The 14,925-nt window shown below is 43.6% G+C and overlaps 1 long non-coding RNA gene across 1 annotated transcript in view; it reads right to left on the bottom strand.

Annotated features, from left to right (window-relative positions):
- Positions 1-2,459: 2,459 nt before the first annotated feature.
- LOC117976076 (uncharacterized) overlaps positions 2,460-14,925 on the bottom strand; it is a 29,876-nt gene continuing 17,410 nt past the window's right edge. Inside the window, exons 2-3 of the long non-coding RNA XR_004666628.3 lie at positions 10,990-11,124; positions 2,460-10,479 (exon numbers count right to left, since the gene is read on the bottom strand). This is a non-coding gene — a long non-coding RNA (uncharacterized LOC117976076). The remainder of the gene's footprint in view (positions 10,480-10,989; positions 11,125-14,925) is intronic.

Raw genomic sequence — 14,925 nt, 5'->3', positions numbered from 1 at the left:
ACAGCAACCATCCGATTTCTCAATCTTTTCCCCACCTTTCCCCCCTTTCTATTCCACAAAACCGCCATTGTCTTCATGGCCCGTTCTCAATGAGCTGTTGAGTACACCTCCCAGATGGGGTGGTGGCCGGGCAGAGGAGCTCCTCACTTCCCAGTAGGGGCGGCCGGGCAGAAGTGCCCCTCACCTCCCGGACGGGGCGGCTGGCCGGGCGGGGGGCTGACCCCCCCCACCTCCCTCCCGGACGGGGCGGCTGGCCGGGTGGGGGGCTGACCCCCCACCTCCCTCCCAGACAGGGCGGCTGGCCGGGCAGAGGGGCTCCTCACTTCCCAGTAGGGGCGGCCGGGCAGAGGCGCCCCCCCCCCACCTCCTGGACAGGGCGGCTGGCCGGGCAGGGGGCTGATCCCCCCACCTCCCTCCCGGACGGGGCGGCTGGCCAGGCGGGGGGCTGATCCCCCCACCTCCCTCCCGGACGGGGCGGCTGGCCGGGTGGGGGGCTGACCCCCCCACCTCCCTCCCGGATGGGGCGGCTGGCCGGGAGGGGGGCTGACCCCCCCACCTCCCTCCCGGACGGGGCGGCTGGCCGGGCAGAGGGGCTCCTCACTTCCCAGTAGGGGCGGCCGGGCAGAGGCACCCCTCGCCTCCCGGACGGGGCGGCTGGCCAGGCGGGGGGCTGACCCCCCCACCTCCCTCCCGGACGAGGCAGCTGGCCGGGCAGAGGGGCTCCTCACTTCCCGGTAGGGGCGGCCGGGCAGAGGTGCCCCTCACCTCCCGGACGGGGCGGCTGGCTGGGCGGGGGGCTGACCCCCCCACCTCCCTCCCAGACGAGGAGGGAGGATGCTCCTCACTTCTCAGACGGGGTGGCTGCCGGGCGGAGGGGCTCCTCACTTCTCAGACGGGGCGGTTGCCAGGCAGAGGGTCTCCTCACTTCTCAGACAGGGCGGCCGGGCAGAGACACTCCTCACATCCCGGACGGGGCGGCAGGGCAGAGGTGCTCCCCACATCTCAGACGATGGGCGGCCGGGCAGAGACGCTCCTCACTTCCCAGATGTGATGGCGGCCGGGAAGAGGAGCTCCTCACTTCCTAGATGGGATGGCGGCCGGGCAGAGACGCTCCTCACTTTCCAGACTGGGCAGCCAGGCAGAGGGGCTCCTCACATCCCAGACGATGGGCCGTCAGGCGGAGACGCTCCTCACTTCCCAGACGGGGTGGCTGCCAGGCAGAGGCTGCAATCTCGGCACTTAGGGAGGCCAAGGCAGGCGGCTGGGAGGTGGTTGTAGCGAGCCGAGATCACGCCACTGCACTCCAGCCTGGGCGCCATTGAGCACTGAGTTAACGAGACTCCGTCTGCAATCCCGGCACCTCGGGAGGCCGAGGCTGGCGGATCACTCGCGGTTAGGAGCTGGAGACCAGCCCAGCCAACACATCGAAACCCCGTCTCCACCAAAAAAATACGAAAACCAGTCAGGCGTGGCGGCGCACGCCTGCAATCGCAGGCACTCGGCAGGCTGAGGCGGGAGAATCGGGCAGGGAGGTTGCAGTGAGCTGAGATGGCAGCAGTACCGTCCAGCTTTGGCTCGGCATCAGAGGGAGACCGTGGAAAGAGGGGAGAGGGGAGAGGGGGGAGGTAGCTCTATCTACCACACAGTCCTTCTCTGAATGTATATCACAAATATAATTTCTTATAACAAATATTGTGCGTGAATAGTCTTGAGATTAAGGAGACATAATACCGTCACATAAAGATATCTCAAGGAAACTTCTGGTAACCAAAATTTGCCAAAACGCATTTCCTTCATAACAAAATAATGGTACGTATAAATGTGATAATAAAGGATTTAACCCTCATTTGCTTAATGTTTACATTCTTACTGCCTCCAAGGGGATGATCTTGTAATTACGTCCCCATGTTCATCCTTATATAACAAGATGTAATGACCAGCTCAGTGCTTTGTCAATCTCAAAATACAATAACAGGACTTTTCCTAATTTTTCTAGGTTCCTTATTAAGTTGTTAAATTACATTTTTTGACTCTGGCTTTTGTTACAAAACTGAATTAGGAAATATAGGGCTCCTAATTTTGTTTCCCCTATAGCCTGAGGATGTTTTGCCATATATGAATCACTGCAAATTTGAAAACGTGATTTTTTTTTTTTAAATTATACTTTAAGTTCTAGGGTACATGTGCACAACGTGCAGGTCTGTTACATATGTATGCTTGTGCCAGAAAACATGACTTTTAGGCAAGTGTATTATTAGGCAAATTGCTTGCCATTAAATTTTCATTGTAATTTTCTATGTAAATTTTCATAGTCTTCTCAACAAATGATGCTTGATCAATTGGATATAAATATGTCAAAAAACTTTGATCAATTTCCTATACAATATTGTAAAATTAACTCAAAATGAATTATAAGCATAAAAGTAAAATCAGAAAGTATAAGACTTCTAGAGAGAAACAGGAAAAATTATTTGTGATCTTGGGTTAGGCAAGAATTTTGTGGATAATAACAAAAGCACAATCCATAAAAGAAAAATTTGAGCTTCTGCTTTTTTTTTTTGAGACGGAGTCTTGCTCTGTCGCCCAGGCTGGAGTGCAGTGACGTGATCTCGGCTCACTGCAAGCTCCGCCTCCCAGGTTCACGCCATTCTCCTGCCTCAGCCTCCCGAATAGCTGGGACTACAAGGCGCCCGCCACCACGCCTGGCTAATTTTTTGTATTTTTAGTACAGACGGGGTTTCACTGTGTTAACCAGGATGGTTTTGATCTCCTGACCTCGTTATCCGCCCGCCTCGGCCTCCCAAAGTGCTGGGATTACAGACGTGAGCCACCGCGCCCGGCCAAGCTTCTGCTTTTTGAAAGAGAATGAAAAGACAAACCACAGACTAGGAGGAAATATTTACAAATCCTATCTCATAAAGTACTTGTATCCAGATTATATAAAGAACACCCAAAGATGCTGTTAATCTATAACCTTATCCCCAACCCCGTGCTCTCTGAAACATGTGTTGTGTCAACTCAGGGTTAAATGGATTAAGGGCGGTGCAAGATGTGCTTTGTTAAACAGATGCTTGAAGGCAGCACGCTCGTTAAGAGTCATCACCACTCCCTAATCTCAAGTACCCAGGGACACAAAGACTGCGGAAGGAAGGCTGCAGGGACCTCTGCCTAGGAAAACCAGAGATCTTTGTTCACGTGTTTATCTGCTGACCTTCTCTCCACTATTATCCTATGACCCTGCCACATGCCCCTCTCCGAGAAACACCCAAGAATGAACAATAAATACCAAAAAAAAAAAAAAATAGCCGGGCATGGTGGCGGGTGCCTGTAGTCCCAGGTGTGAACCTGGGAGGCGGAGCTTGCAGTGAGCCGAGATCGTGCCACTGCACTCCAGCCTGGGTGACAGAGCGAGACTCTCAAAAAAAAAAAAGAAGAACTCAATGGATGTTTGCTATGTCTCTCTTCTCTAAGCTACACCATATTTAGGATCTTTTAATTACAGTGAGGCAAAGCATAAAATAAAATGGCTGGGTGTGGTGCTCACATCTGTAATCCCAGCACTTTGGGAGGCTGAGGCAGGAGGGTTGCTTGCAGCCAGGAGTTTGGGACCACACTCTCTACAAAAAATAAAAATAAAGAAATAAACACCAAAAACAAAAAACAAAAAACACGCAAAACTCAATTTTAAAAAGACAAGCAATTAAAAAGTGGGCAAAATATTTGAATAGGGATGTCAGAGAAGTGGTTTTCATGCGCATTTGCCTAATGACTAAAGTGTTGAACAACTTTTCACGTGCTGGCAAATAAGCACATGAAATGCACATGAAAACCAGATGAGACACCACTCCATACATATGATAATGTCTAAAATTACGGTGAGCAGACCAACTATTTGGTGATGGTGTGGAGGAACTGGAGCACTCATATACTGCTGGTAGAAATACAAAATGGTACAACTGCTTGGAAAAACATTTTAGATATTTCTTAAAAAGTAACACATATAACATGATTTAGCCATTCCACTTGTAGGTATTTACACAAGAGAACTGAAAACATATGCCTATACAAAGAGTTATATGGAAATATTCATAGCACTTTTTATTTGTAATAGCCTCAAACTGGAAACCACCTAAATGCCCATCAACAGATGAATGATTAAACTGTGGCACATTCATCTGATAGAATACTGCTCATAAACTAAAAGGAAGAAACTACGGACATATGCAAAAACATAGATGTACCTCAAAACTATTCTGAGTGAAATAAACCAGACAAAAAATGAACATGAATTTAATTATTTTATTTATTTTTTTATTTTTATTTTTATTTTTATTTTTTGAGACGGAGTCTCGCTCTGTCGCCCAGGCTGGAGTGCGGTGGCTCACTCGGCTCACTGCAAGCTCTGCCTCCTGGGTTCATGCCATTCTCCTGCCTCGGCCTCCTGAGTAGCTGGGACTACAGGCGCCTGCCACAACACCCGGCTAATTTTTTTTTTGTATTGTTAGTGAGATGGGGTTTCACCGTGTTAGCCAGGATGGTCTCGATCTCCTGATCTCATGATCTGCCTGCCTTGGCCTCCCAAAGTGCTGGGATTACAGGTGTGAGCCACCAAGCCCTGCCTTAATGATTTAATTTATATAATGTTTTGAAAATGCAAACTAATCTATCATGATAGAAAGCAGATTAGTGGTTGTCTGGGAATGAGGGGGTTGAGAGTGGGAAGGAGGAAAGATTCCACTACGGCATAGGGAAGCTTAGGAGTGATGGGTATGTTTAGATTCTCGTTCCTAATGATGGTTTCACAGGTGAAAACCTGTGAAAACTTAATCATTGTACACTTTCCACAGGGGTAGTCTACAACATGTCAGTTGTACCCCAATAAAACTGTAAAGGAATGGAAAGAGCATCAGTGACCCACAGAGAAATCTCAAGGAGTCTAATATGTGTATTTGGAGTCCCCTAAGGTGAAGAGAGTGGAAAGACATAAAACAATATTTGAAGAAATAATGAACAAAATTTTCCTAATTTGATGAAAACTATAAATCTACAGGTCCAAGAAGCCCAATGAAACTCAAGCCAGATACACAAACACACACACACACACACACACAAAGACACACACTAAGGCATGCCATCACCTATAAGACTGCATAAAGTAGCCATAAAAATTTTACAAGAATACACGTCTGTAATCTCAACACTTTGGGAGATGGAGGTAGGTGGATTGTTTGAGCCCAGAAGTTGGAGAACAGCCGGGGCAACATGGCAAAACCCCGTCCCCGTCTCTAAAAAAAATTTTTTTTAAAAATTAGCTGAGCATGGTAACACACACCTGTAGTCCCAGCTACTAGAGAGGCTGAGGTGGAAGGATCACCTGAGCCCAGGAGGTTGAGGCTGTAGTGAGCCGTGATTGTGCCATTGCACTCCAGGGCAACAGAGCAAGACCCTGTTTCAAAAAACCCCCACAATTTATACAAATACTTACAAATAAACAGATATGTAAGGTGTATGTGGAGGAAGAGAGGAGAATGGGAGTGGGAAAGATGGATGAATAAAATGAAAAAGAGGCTTTTGGTGGATCAATGAAGATAATGTGCCACAGAAGGTGTTTAATGAATTAACTTGACCCTCTGTGGCTGAGGCCAAAATATCGACATAAGCAGGAATTTGGAGTAAAGGTTCAAACAGAAGAAATATTATGAAATAGCTAATGCTTTGACAGCAATTACAACGTGTAAGGAACTGTTATAAGTGGCTTGCACATATTAACTCACTGAATGTACACAATGCTACAATGTAGGAGTTCTTATTACCATCATCCCTGTGCTTGGTTTTTTGTTTGTTTGTTTGTTTGTTTTTGTTTTTTTGAGATGGAGTCTTGCTCTGTCACCCAGGCTGTAGTGCAGTGGCGCAATCTCAGCTCACTGCAACCTCCGCCTTCCGGATTCAAGCCACCGTGCTCGGCACATCTTCCCTGTTTTAAAGATAGGGACAGGGCCGGGCGCGGTGGCTCACGCCTGTAATCCCAGCACTTTGGGAGGCCGAGGCGGGCAGATCACGAGGTCAGGAGATCGAGACCATCCTGGCTAACATGGTGAAACCCCGTCTCTACTAAAAATACAAAAAATTAGCTGGGCCTAGTGGCGGGCGCCTGTAGTCCCAGCTACTTGGGAGGCTGAGGCAGGAGAATGGGGTGAATCCGGGAGGCGGAGCTTGCAGTGAGCCAAGATTGCGCCACTGCACTCCAGCGCGGGCGACAGAGCGAGAGTCCGTCTCAAAAAAAACAAAACCAAAAAAAAAAAAAGAAAAGAAAAAGATAGGGACAGTTGGCCGGGCTCAGTGGCCCACGCCTGTAATCTCAGCACTTTGGGAGGCCAAGGTGGGCAGATCATGAGGTCGGGAGATCGAGACCATCCTGGCTAACACGGTGAAACCCCGTCTCTACTAAAAATACAAAAAAATTGGCTGGGTGTGGTGGCGGACGCCTGTAGTCCTAGGTACTCGGGAGGCTGAGGCAGGAGAATATGGCGTGAACCCAGGAGGTGGAGCTTACAGTGAGCCGAGATTGCACCACTGCACTCCAGCCTGGGCAACAGAGCGAGACTCCGTCTCAAAAAAATAAAAATAAATAAATAAATAAAATAGAAATAAAATAAAGATAGGGACACTGAGGCACCAGCAGAGTAAATAATTTTCCCAAGATGCACAATTAATAAATGGTAGAACCAGGATTTGGATCCAGATGAACTGTTTCTAGAGTCTAATTTCCTCAGCTACTATACAATATAGGTTTGCAAGAATTTCCAGGAATAACAAAACGATGGGATTTTAAGCCCATTTTATCCAAATCTTTAATGACAAGGTAACTCAACAAGTAGAAGAAATTAGGAACATGCCAAGAAACTGGCACATGTGTATCATGTGTGTAGAGCACTGTTTTCTTGAGTGCAGCAGATATCAAGATAAAAAGGCTACAGTTGAAAGGGCACGGTGGTTCATTCCTGAAATCCGAGCACTTTGGGAGGCCAAGGTGGGTGGATCGCTTGAGGTCAGGAGCTCAAGACCAGCCTGGCCAACATGGTGAAACCTGTCTCTACTAAAAATATAAAAATTAGCCAGGTGTGGTGGCGTACATCTGTAATCCCAGCTACTCAGGAGGGTGAGGCGGGAGAATTGCTTGAACCTGGGAGGCAAAGGTTGCAGTGAGCCATGATTGCACCACTGCACTCCAGCCTGGGTGACACAGTGAGACTCTGTCTCAAAAAAAAAAAAAAATCGTCAAAAAAAACACCTCATAATAAAGAAGAGGGTACAGACTGAGCTGCCTCATAAAAGGGATGGGGCTGTACGGTTGGTATCAGGAAGGGATCACAGGCACAAAATACTACATCTAGTTTGGGAGAGTAGAAAATACTTTGCAAGAGAGGCATTTGAGATTAATATTGAAAGATGGGAGGAGACTGAGTAGGTCAGAGAAGGATTTTAGATAATAGGGCAATATAATTATCATTTATGGAGTGTCTCTTATGTTCCAGGTACTATATATCACTGAATACCCCTAACAACTGTAGGGGGTAGGCATGGTTACTCCCATTATTCAGATGAAGAAGCAAGCCATTATTATTTTCCCTGATCTTATTCTCTCTCTGAATGTTACCACTATACAAGTAGTCTTCCAAAATAGAAAACTGGAGATTATTAAAATTTCTTCTCATTCATCCCTATAGCCAATGACTAAATCATGTTCTTTTCATTACCTAAATAGTCTTATATCCATTCCTTCTCACCCATCCCTATGGTATGGTTTGTTTAATTTTATTTATTTATTTATTTATTTTTGAGATGGAGTCTCACTCTGTTGCCCAGGCTGGAGTGCAGTGGCACAATCTTGGCTCACTGGAAACTCCGCCTCCTGGGTTCAAGCGATTCTCCTGCCTCAGCCTTCTGAGTAGCTGGGATTATTGGCGTGCACCACCACACCCAGTTAATTTTTGTGTTTTTAGTAGAGGTGAGGTTTTACCATGTTAGCCAGGCTGGTCTCGAACTCTGACCTCAAATGATTCACCGACCTCAGCCTCCAAAGTGTTGGGATTACAGGTGTGAGTCACCACACCCGGCCCCTATGGTATAGTTTAAATGCATGGTTTCCTCATCTTTTTTCAATAATTCAATCACCTTTTGGCTAAGCCCTATCTCTAGTTTTACCCCCTCCCAATTCACCAGAATGATCTTTGTGAAACAAAAACTGATATCTATTTCCTTACTGGGATGTATGAGTTAGGGTTGTTCATGTTTCACATAATAGAAACCTTATCTCAAACCTATTCAGTAAGGAAACTCAACCAGAAAACTTCTTGGCTCATGTCATGGGAAGTTCAGAGAGAAGGTAGCGTTTGCTTAATCTAGGCTCCAGCACCATTTCCCTGCAATTCTCTCATGTCTGTCTCTCCACTATCAGTTTCGTTCTTCAGGCTAGTTGAAAGGTATCCACAGTAGTTTTGGCACTCACACTTATAGTATGATGTCCAGTGAGAGAGGAAAAACTGCCCCTTCTTGTGTTTCAGTCTTGGGAGTTAAAAAATTTTATCTGGAAACTGTCAGAAAACTTAAATTGTATTAGCTCATATTTCACCATATGTACAATTTCTGACCCTATCTCTCTGGTTAAGGGAATGCCATCCAGGGATGGGTTCAGGTCTGAGATCCTGAGCCAATCACTGACAAGGAGCATGGGATTATTAAAGTAGCTTAGAGTATTCAGAATATGCTCCCAGAGCTGGGGGTTCAATCTTCCATACCACTTGGATGTTACACAACAGAAGTGGGTAAAATTGATGTTGAGTAGAAAATCATGGGGTCACTACATGGATAAGGTCCAAACTCTTTTGCCCAACTGACAAAGCCCTTTGAGTTTTGTCCTCTGCTTACCTCTCAGGACTCATTCCCTGCCATTCTCCTTTGCACACTTAAAATTGAGCCATATTGAACTACCTGTACTTCCTGAAAAAGAACATGCTTTTCCAGATGACCATACTTTTCATATATCTAGATCTACATTTGCATCTTTGCATACTTTCTACTTCCCGGAATGCCAGCCCCCTTTGACTAACTGATAAACACATCTTTCAACATCAAACTCAAGTGTCCTTTCCTATATGAAGCCTTCCTCGATCTCTTGGACAAATTTAACCAATGAGTCCTTTGTGCCATTGGTTACCTAGTTCACACTTCAAATATCTTTTCTTTCTTTCTTTCTTTTTTTTTTTTTTTTTTTTGAGACAGGGTCTTCTTGCTCTGTCTTCTGGGCTGGAGTGCAGGGCACTGTCATGGCTCACTGGAGCCTTGACCTCCTGGCTCAAGCAATCCTCCCACCTCAGCCTCCTAAGTAACTGGGATTATAGGCACACACCACCATGCCCAGCTAATTTTTTAGTTTTGTAAAGATGAATTCTTGCTATGTTACCTGGGCTGGTCTCAAACTCCTGGACCCAAGCTATCTGGCTGCCTCAGCCTCCCAGTGTTGGGATTATAGGTGTGAGCCACAGTGCCTGGCCCACACTTCAAATATTGTAGTTATCTCACTGATGCACAATTATTTGTTTTTGTTTTTGTTTTGGTCTCCTCAACTAGATTGCAAGCTTTTTAAGGACAGGTACTATATCTTCTGTTTTTTTCTACTGCCTAGTAGAGTTTCTAGCACATTCCAAATACTCATAAATATCTCTTGAATGAATGAAGCATGCCCTCAGCATCATTGTTTCCCCTCCTCCTTTAGGTTCCCCTTGCTTAGTGTCACCAGCCCTGGCCAGTCTCCCCAGTGCTACTTTGTTGGTGCCCAGATCTTGTCATTATCAGGCTTAGGTGTAAGATAAGACCTGTATTGGGTCTTACACCTAGGAGCTGTTACCTCTCTAGTAAGCTAACTCACCAGGTGAACAAAAACACTTATATGTGGTAACACTAAAAAGCTGGGAGACCGCCTCCTAGATTTGTGCTTGTTACTTCTTTCACCACATCCCTCAGTGATATGCCTCTATCTCTTTGTGTCTCTGATAGGCAAGAGAACAGGCTGCAAGACAGATTTAGGTCCCTCCGATATCTGGATTACTGGAATAGCCTCCTATTGTCTCTCTGCTTATAGTTTTGCTCTTTTTCCATCTATTCTCAACATAACCATCAAAGAGATCTTTTAACAGTTTAGTCAGGCAGGGTGCAGTGGTTCACACCTGTAATCCCAGCACTTTGGGAGGCCAAAGTGGGAGGATCACTTGAGCCCAGGAGTTCAAGACCAGCCTGAGCAATATGATGAAACCTTGTCTATACAGAAGATACAGAAATCATCTGGGCATGGTTGTGCACACCTTTAGTCCCAGCTACTTGGGAGGCTGAGGTGGCAGGATCGCTTGAGCTCTGGAGATGGATGCTGCAGTAAGCTGAGATCACACCACTGCACTTCAGCCTGGGTGGCAGAGACCCTTTCTAAAAAAAAAAAAAAAAAAAAAAAAAGTTTAATCAGACCTTGTTTTTCCTTTGCTCAAAACCCTGCAAATCATTTCCCCTTTCACTTACAGTAAAAGTCAAACGCTCTACTAGGCTACGAAGCCCTGATGATCTGTTCCACTGCCCCGCTCCTCTCTGGCCTCATCTCCTACCCTGCCTCTTGCTCACTCAGCCTCAGCCACCCTGGCTGCCCAGTCCCTCTTAAGCACACTTGGCGTGCCTCAGAAACAAAGCCTTCACACTGGCTGTTCTTGCTGCAGGATGGCTCCTTCTGCAGATTCACATAGCTAATTCTCTCACCTCCTTCAAGTCTTTGTTTAAATGCTGTCATCTCAATGAGTCCTGCCTAGATTGCTCCTCTGAAAATTGTAGCTCCCCTCACCCCACCTTTAGGCACTCTTGGTTTCCCTTACTGTGCTTTTTAAAATTAAAACATAATGTTTTATTAATGCACTTATAACTTTTGTACCTACTATATAATTTACTAACCTATTAAGAGTATTGTTTGTGTCTGAATTCTCTGGGTAGAACATAAGCTGAACGAAGTCAAGGACCTTAATTCTGTTCACTGATGTATCTCAAGTTCCTGGAACGGTGTCTGTTCTATGGACTCACCAAAAATACCTGTGAAATGAATGAATGAATAAATGAATGAACGAATTATGACAGCTTTAAATTATGAATTTATGAATGAATGTTCATAATTCATTCATTCATTATGAAGTGAATGAATGAATGATGACAGCTTTAAATATGCAGGTGGTTCTTTTGAGAACAAAAGGGACACGGATTTTCATAATTCAAGGATAGAGTACATTTCTGATACTTACAATGGGGAGTCAGATACTTATAATGGGGAGTTATGTTTACAGAAAAGCTCAAAGAAAAAAAATCCTGTATCTTTTTACCCAATTTTATCACAAGCTTATGAAATGTAGCTATTGAGCAGTGTTAGAATAGACATATGTTGTAATCACGGCTGTTAAGTATAAAATTATCTGAAATGAGAAAGAATATTCTGCCAAATCATTTACATATATTCTACACTCGCTGCATCCTCTTTAACACTTTAGAATCCAGATTCTATCTTTTTAACTGTTTCTAATAACAATATTTGTGCATATTTATACTCGGTCTGCTTCCAGCCTTTTTTTTTTTTTTAGCTCCCCAAGGCATCTGATAAAAACCTCTAGTTTAAGAACAACTTATTTAAGACAAGAACTCTATCTTAACACATTTTTTTTGCCCCTAGCACCTAACACACAATATGTACAGAGCAGGCATTCAGTAAATGCTAACTGAATGCAGGAGAGGAGTCTCACCATCCTCTAGGACATTTTCTGCATTATACCGCAAGAGTTACTCTTCAACATAATAGAGGTGTTTGGCTTTAGCATTCTTGAATGGTATCAACTCCAAATACATAAACTGTGAAACTTAAATATGTACATTGTGAAAATCAAATTTTTATCAAGATATGAAACACTACCATTATCCTTAAAATTTATTTGTGTCTCATCCCAGTCAATTTCTGCCCCAACCCGACCAGAGACAAACACATTTCTGATTTTTCTCACCGTAAATTAGTTTTGACCTTTGGAAAATGTCCTATAAGTGGAATCATAAGGTAAGTAATCTGTGTAAGTCTTTTGCTCAGTATAATTTTGCCAGTTATTTTGTTTAAGATATTTGGAATTATGCTCATGAGTGAGACAGGTCTATACATTTCCTTTCTTGAACTATCCTGGTTTTTGTATCAAGATTATGACTTATGTCCCCATGTTGCTCTCTTCCTTTTGTTTAATAGCTAATACAATGACTGGCACTTAGTAAGTACAGAAGAATATGAATAAACAAATGAATAAACAGAGCTATAATAATTACATAATTGCCTTGTTATAACAAGCTCCTAGTCTTTGTCAAATTCTATGGTGGTTCAAATGAAAATATCAATACCTTCAAAGTTAACACTGGAAAATTAATTTTGACCCGATCCCAATGATGAATTTGTTAATTATGATAATGTAATAGTATTTTAATAATAATAAACCATTGTTGTTAACTTACTGTGGCTTACACTAATAATTGCCACCCAATATCCACCTTCCTTACTAATTAACACCTTCCTTACTAATAGAATCCTGATTTTAAGACAATGATGTGCACAAAGAAAAAGAACTTCACACACCTAGCCTCTCTTGCAGCTAGGGGTGGCCACACTACACAGGTCTGGTAAATAAGACCTTGATACATAATTGGCAGGGAATTGCTGGGAAGTTGCTTGTCTCCCATAGACATTGCATCTTCTTCCCTGTCGTTTCCTTATTCACGTATGGAATACAAACATAAATTGAAGATGAATTAGCTATGTTGTACCCATGAAGCAACTGAGACAATGAAAACCAGGTGCTAATACAGATGCTCCTTGGTTTACGTCCCAATAAATCCATCGTAAATTGAAAATATCGTAAGTCAAAAATGCATCAGGGTGGGCACAGTGGCTTATGCCTGTAATCCCAGCACTTTAGGAGGCCGAAGCAGGAGAATTGTTTGGTCCCAGGAGTTTGACACCAGCTTGGGAAACACAGTGAGATGCCATCTCTCAGAAAAAAATTAATGTAGTACGCCTAACCTACAGAACACCATAGCTTAACCTAGCTTACCTTAAACGCACTGAGAACACTAATGTTAGCCTAGAGTTGGACAAAACCATCTAACACAAAGCCTATTACATAAAAAAGTTTTGAATATCTTATGTAATTTATTGAGTACTGTACTGTAAGTGAAAACACAATGGCTGATGAGTACTTGATATACGATTTCTACTGATGCATACCATCATGAAGTCCAAAATTTTTAAGTCAAGCCATCAAAAGTTAGGGTCAGTCTATATGTTAATTGGGCTATAGGCTAATTGGCTGTGACAAAGAGACTGAAAGTACAGTGTCTTAGATAAGAGAGTTTATTTCTCTGTCTCTAGAGTTTGCAATTCAGGCCTCTGCCATTCACGATGTGGCTTCCATCTCTGTGATGAATGCATTTTCTTCACCTTCACCATTTCATGGCCTTTGGGAAGGGGGGTAGAGACCAGGAAAGCACACACCTGGTTCTGATGATGTTAAGACCCAGAGGGGTACACATTATTTCCATTCATACCCCATTAGCTTCTACTTAGTCACATGACCTCACCGAGCTGAGAGAGAGGCCAGGAAATCCAGGTAAAATTCTATTAGTAACAGAAGAACAAGAGAATGGATGCAGAGGGACAGAAACAGGTCTACCTCACGAATACTGGCACAGCAGAAAGGCAGAAGGCTCCTGGGTCCCTAATGGCATAAGAGAAGTCCATTCTGGCTTTCTACTGCCTTCCCCCAGCCTTCTTGTTCCATAAGAAAAATAAATCTCTGTTTGATTAAGCATCTGTTACTATTCTTGTTTTTTATAAGATGTACTGTTTATTTGTTATAGCAGAATTGTTTTTTATTTTTGGTAAAATATGCATAACATATAGTTTACCATTAAAGCCATTTTTAGTTGCACAAGTAGATAATGTTAAGTACATTCACATTGTTGTGCAACCATTACCACCAACCATCTCTGGAACTCTTCTTATCTCGCAAAATTGAAACTCTATACTCCTTAAAAAACTCCCTAGTCTCTCCTTTCCCCAGCCCCTGGCAGCCACCATTCTACTTTCTGTCTCAATGAATTCGATTACTATAGGTACCTTATGTAAGTGGAATCACACAGTTTTTGTCTTTTTGTGATGGGCTCATTTTACTTAGTATTATGTCTTCAAGGTTCATTCATGTTGGAGCACATGTCAGAATTTTCTTCCTTTTGAAGGCTGAATAAAATTGCGTTATGTGCATACACCACCTTTTTTTTATCCATTCATCCACTGATGGACACTTGGGTTGCTTCCACCTTTTTGAACATTGTGAATAATGCTGCTATTAACATGGGTATACAATGGGTACACAAACACTGCTTTGGGACCCTGCTTTACATTCTTTGGGAGTATATAACCAGAAGTGAAATTGCTAAATCATATGATAATTCTATTTTTAACTTTTTGAGGAACCACATTCTGGTTTTCACAGCAAGTGGGCCATTTTACATTCCCACCAACAGTGCACAAGGATTCCAATTTCTCACAAACACTTGTTCTTTTTTTTTTATTTCTCTTTTTTTATGGTGGTCATCCTAATGGATGTGAGATAGTTAAGCCTCTGTTATTTGGATTCTCTCTTACATGAACCCAAATGCAGTTTCTGACTTATATGCCGTACAACATTGTGTAGGTATCACTAGATTTAATCTTCAAAATCCTAAGGCAACTACTATTATCCCCATTTTTCAGACAGAGAAACAGGGGGTTCAGTGACTTGCTTAAGGTTACACAGTTAGTAGAAAAACCAGGAT

This window comes from Pan paniscus, chromosome 1 (genome assembly GCF_029289425.2).
Source record: "Pan paniscus chromosome 1, NHGRI_mPanPan1-v2.0_pri, whole genome shotgun sequence".
NCBI classification, from domain to species: Eukaryota; Metazoa; Chordata; class Mammalia; order Primates; family Hominidae; genus Pan; species Pan paniscus.
This window is presented reverse-complemented; position numbering and strand designations above follow the sequence as displayed.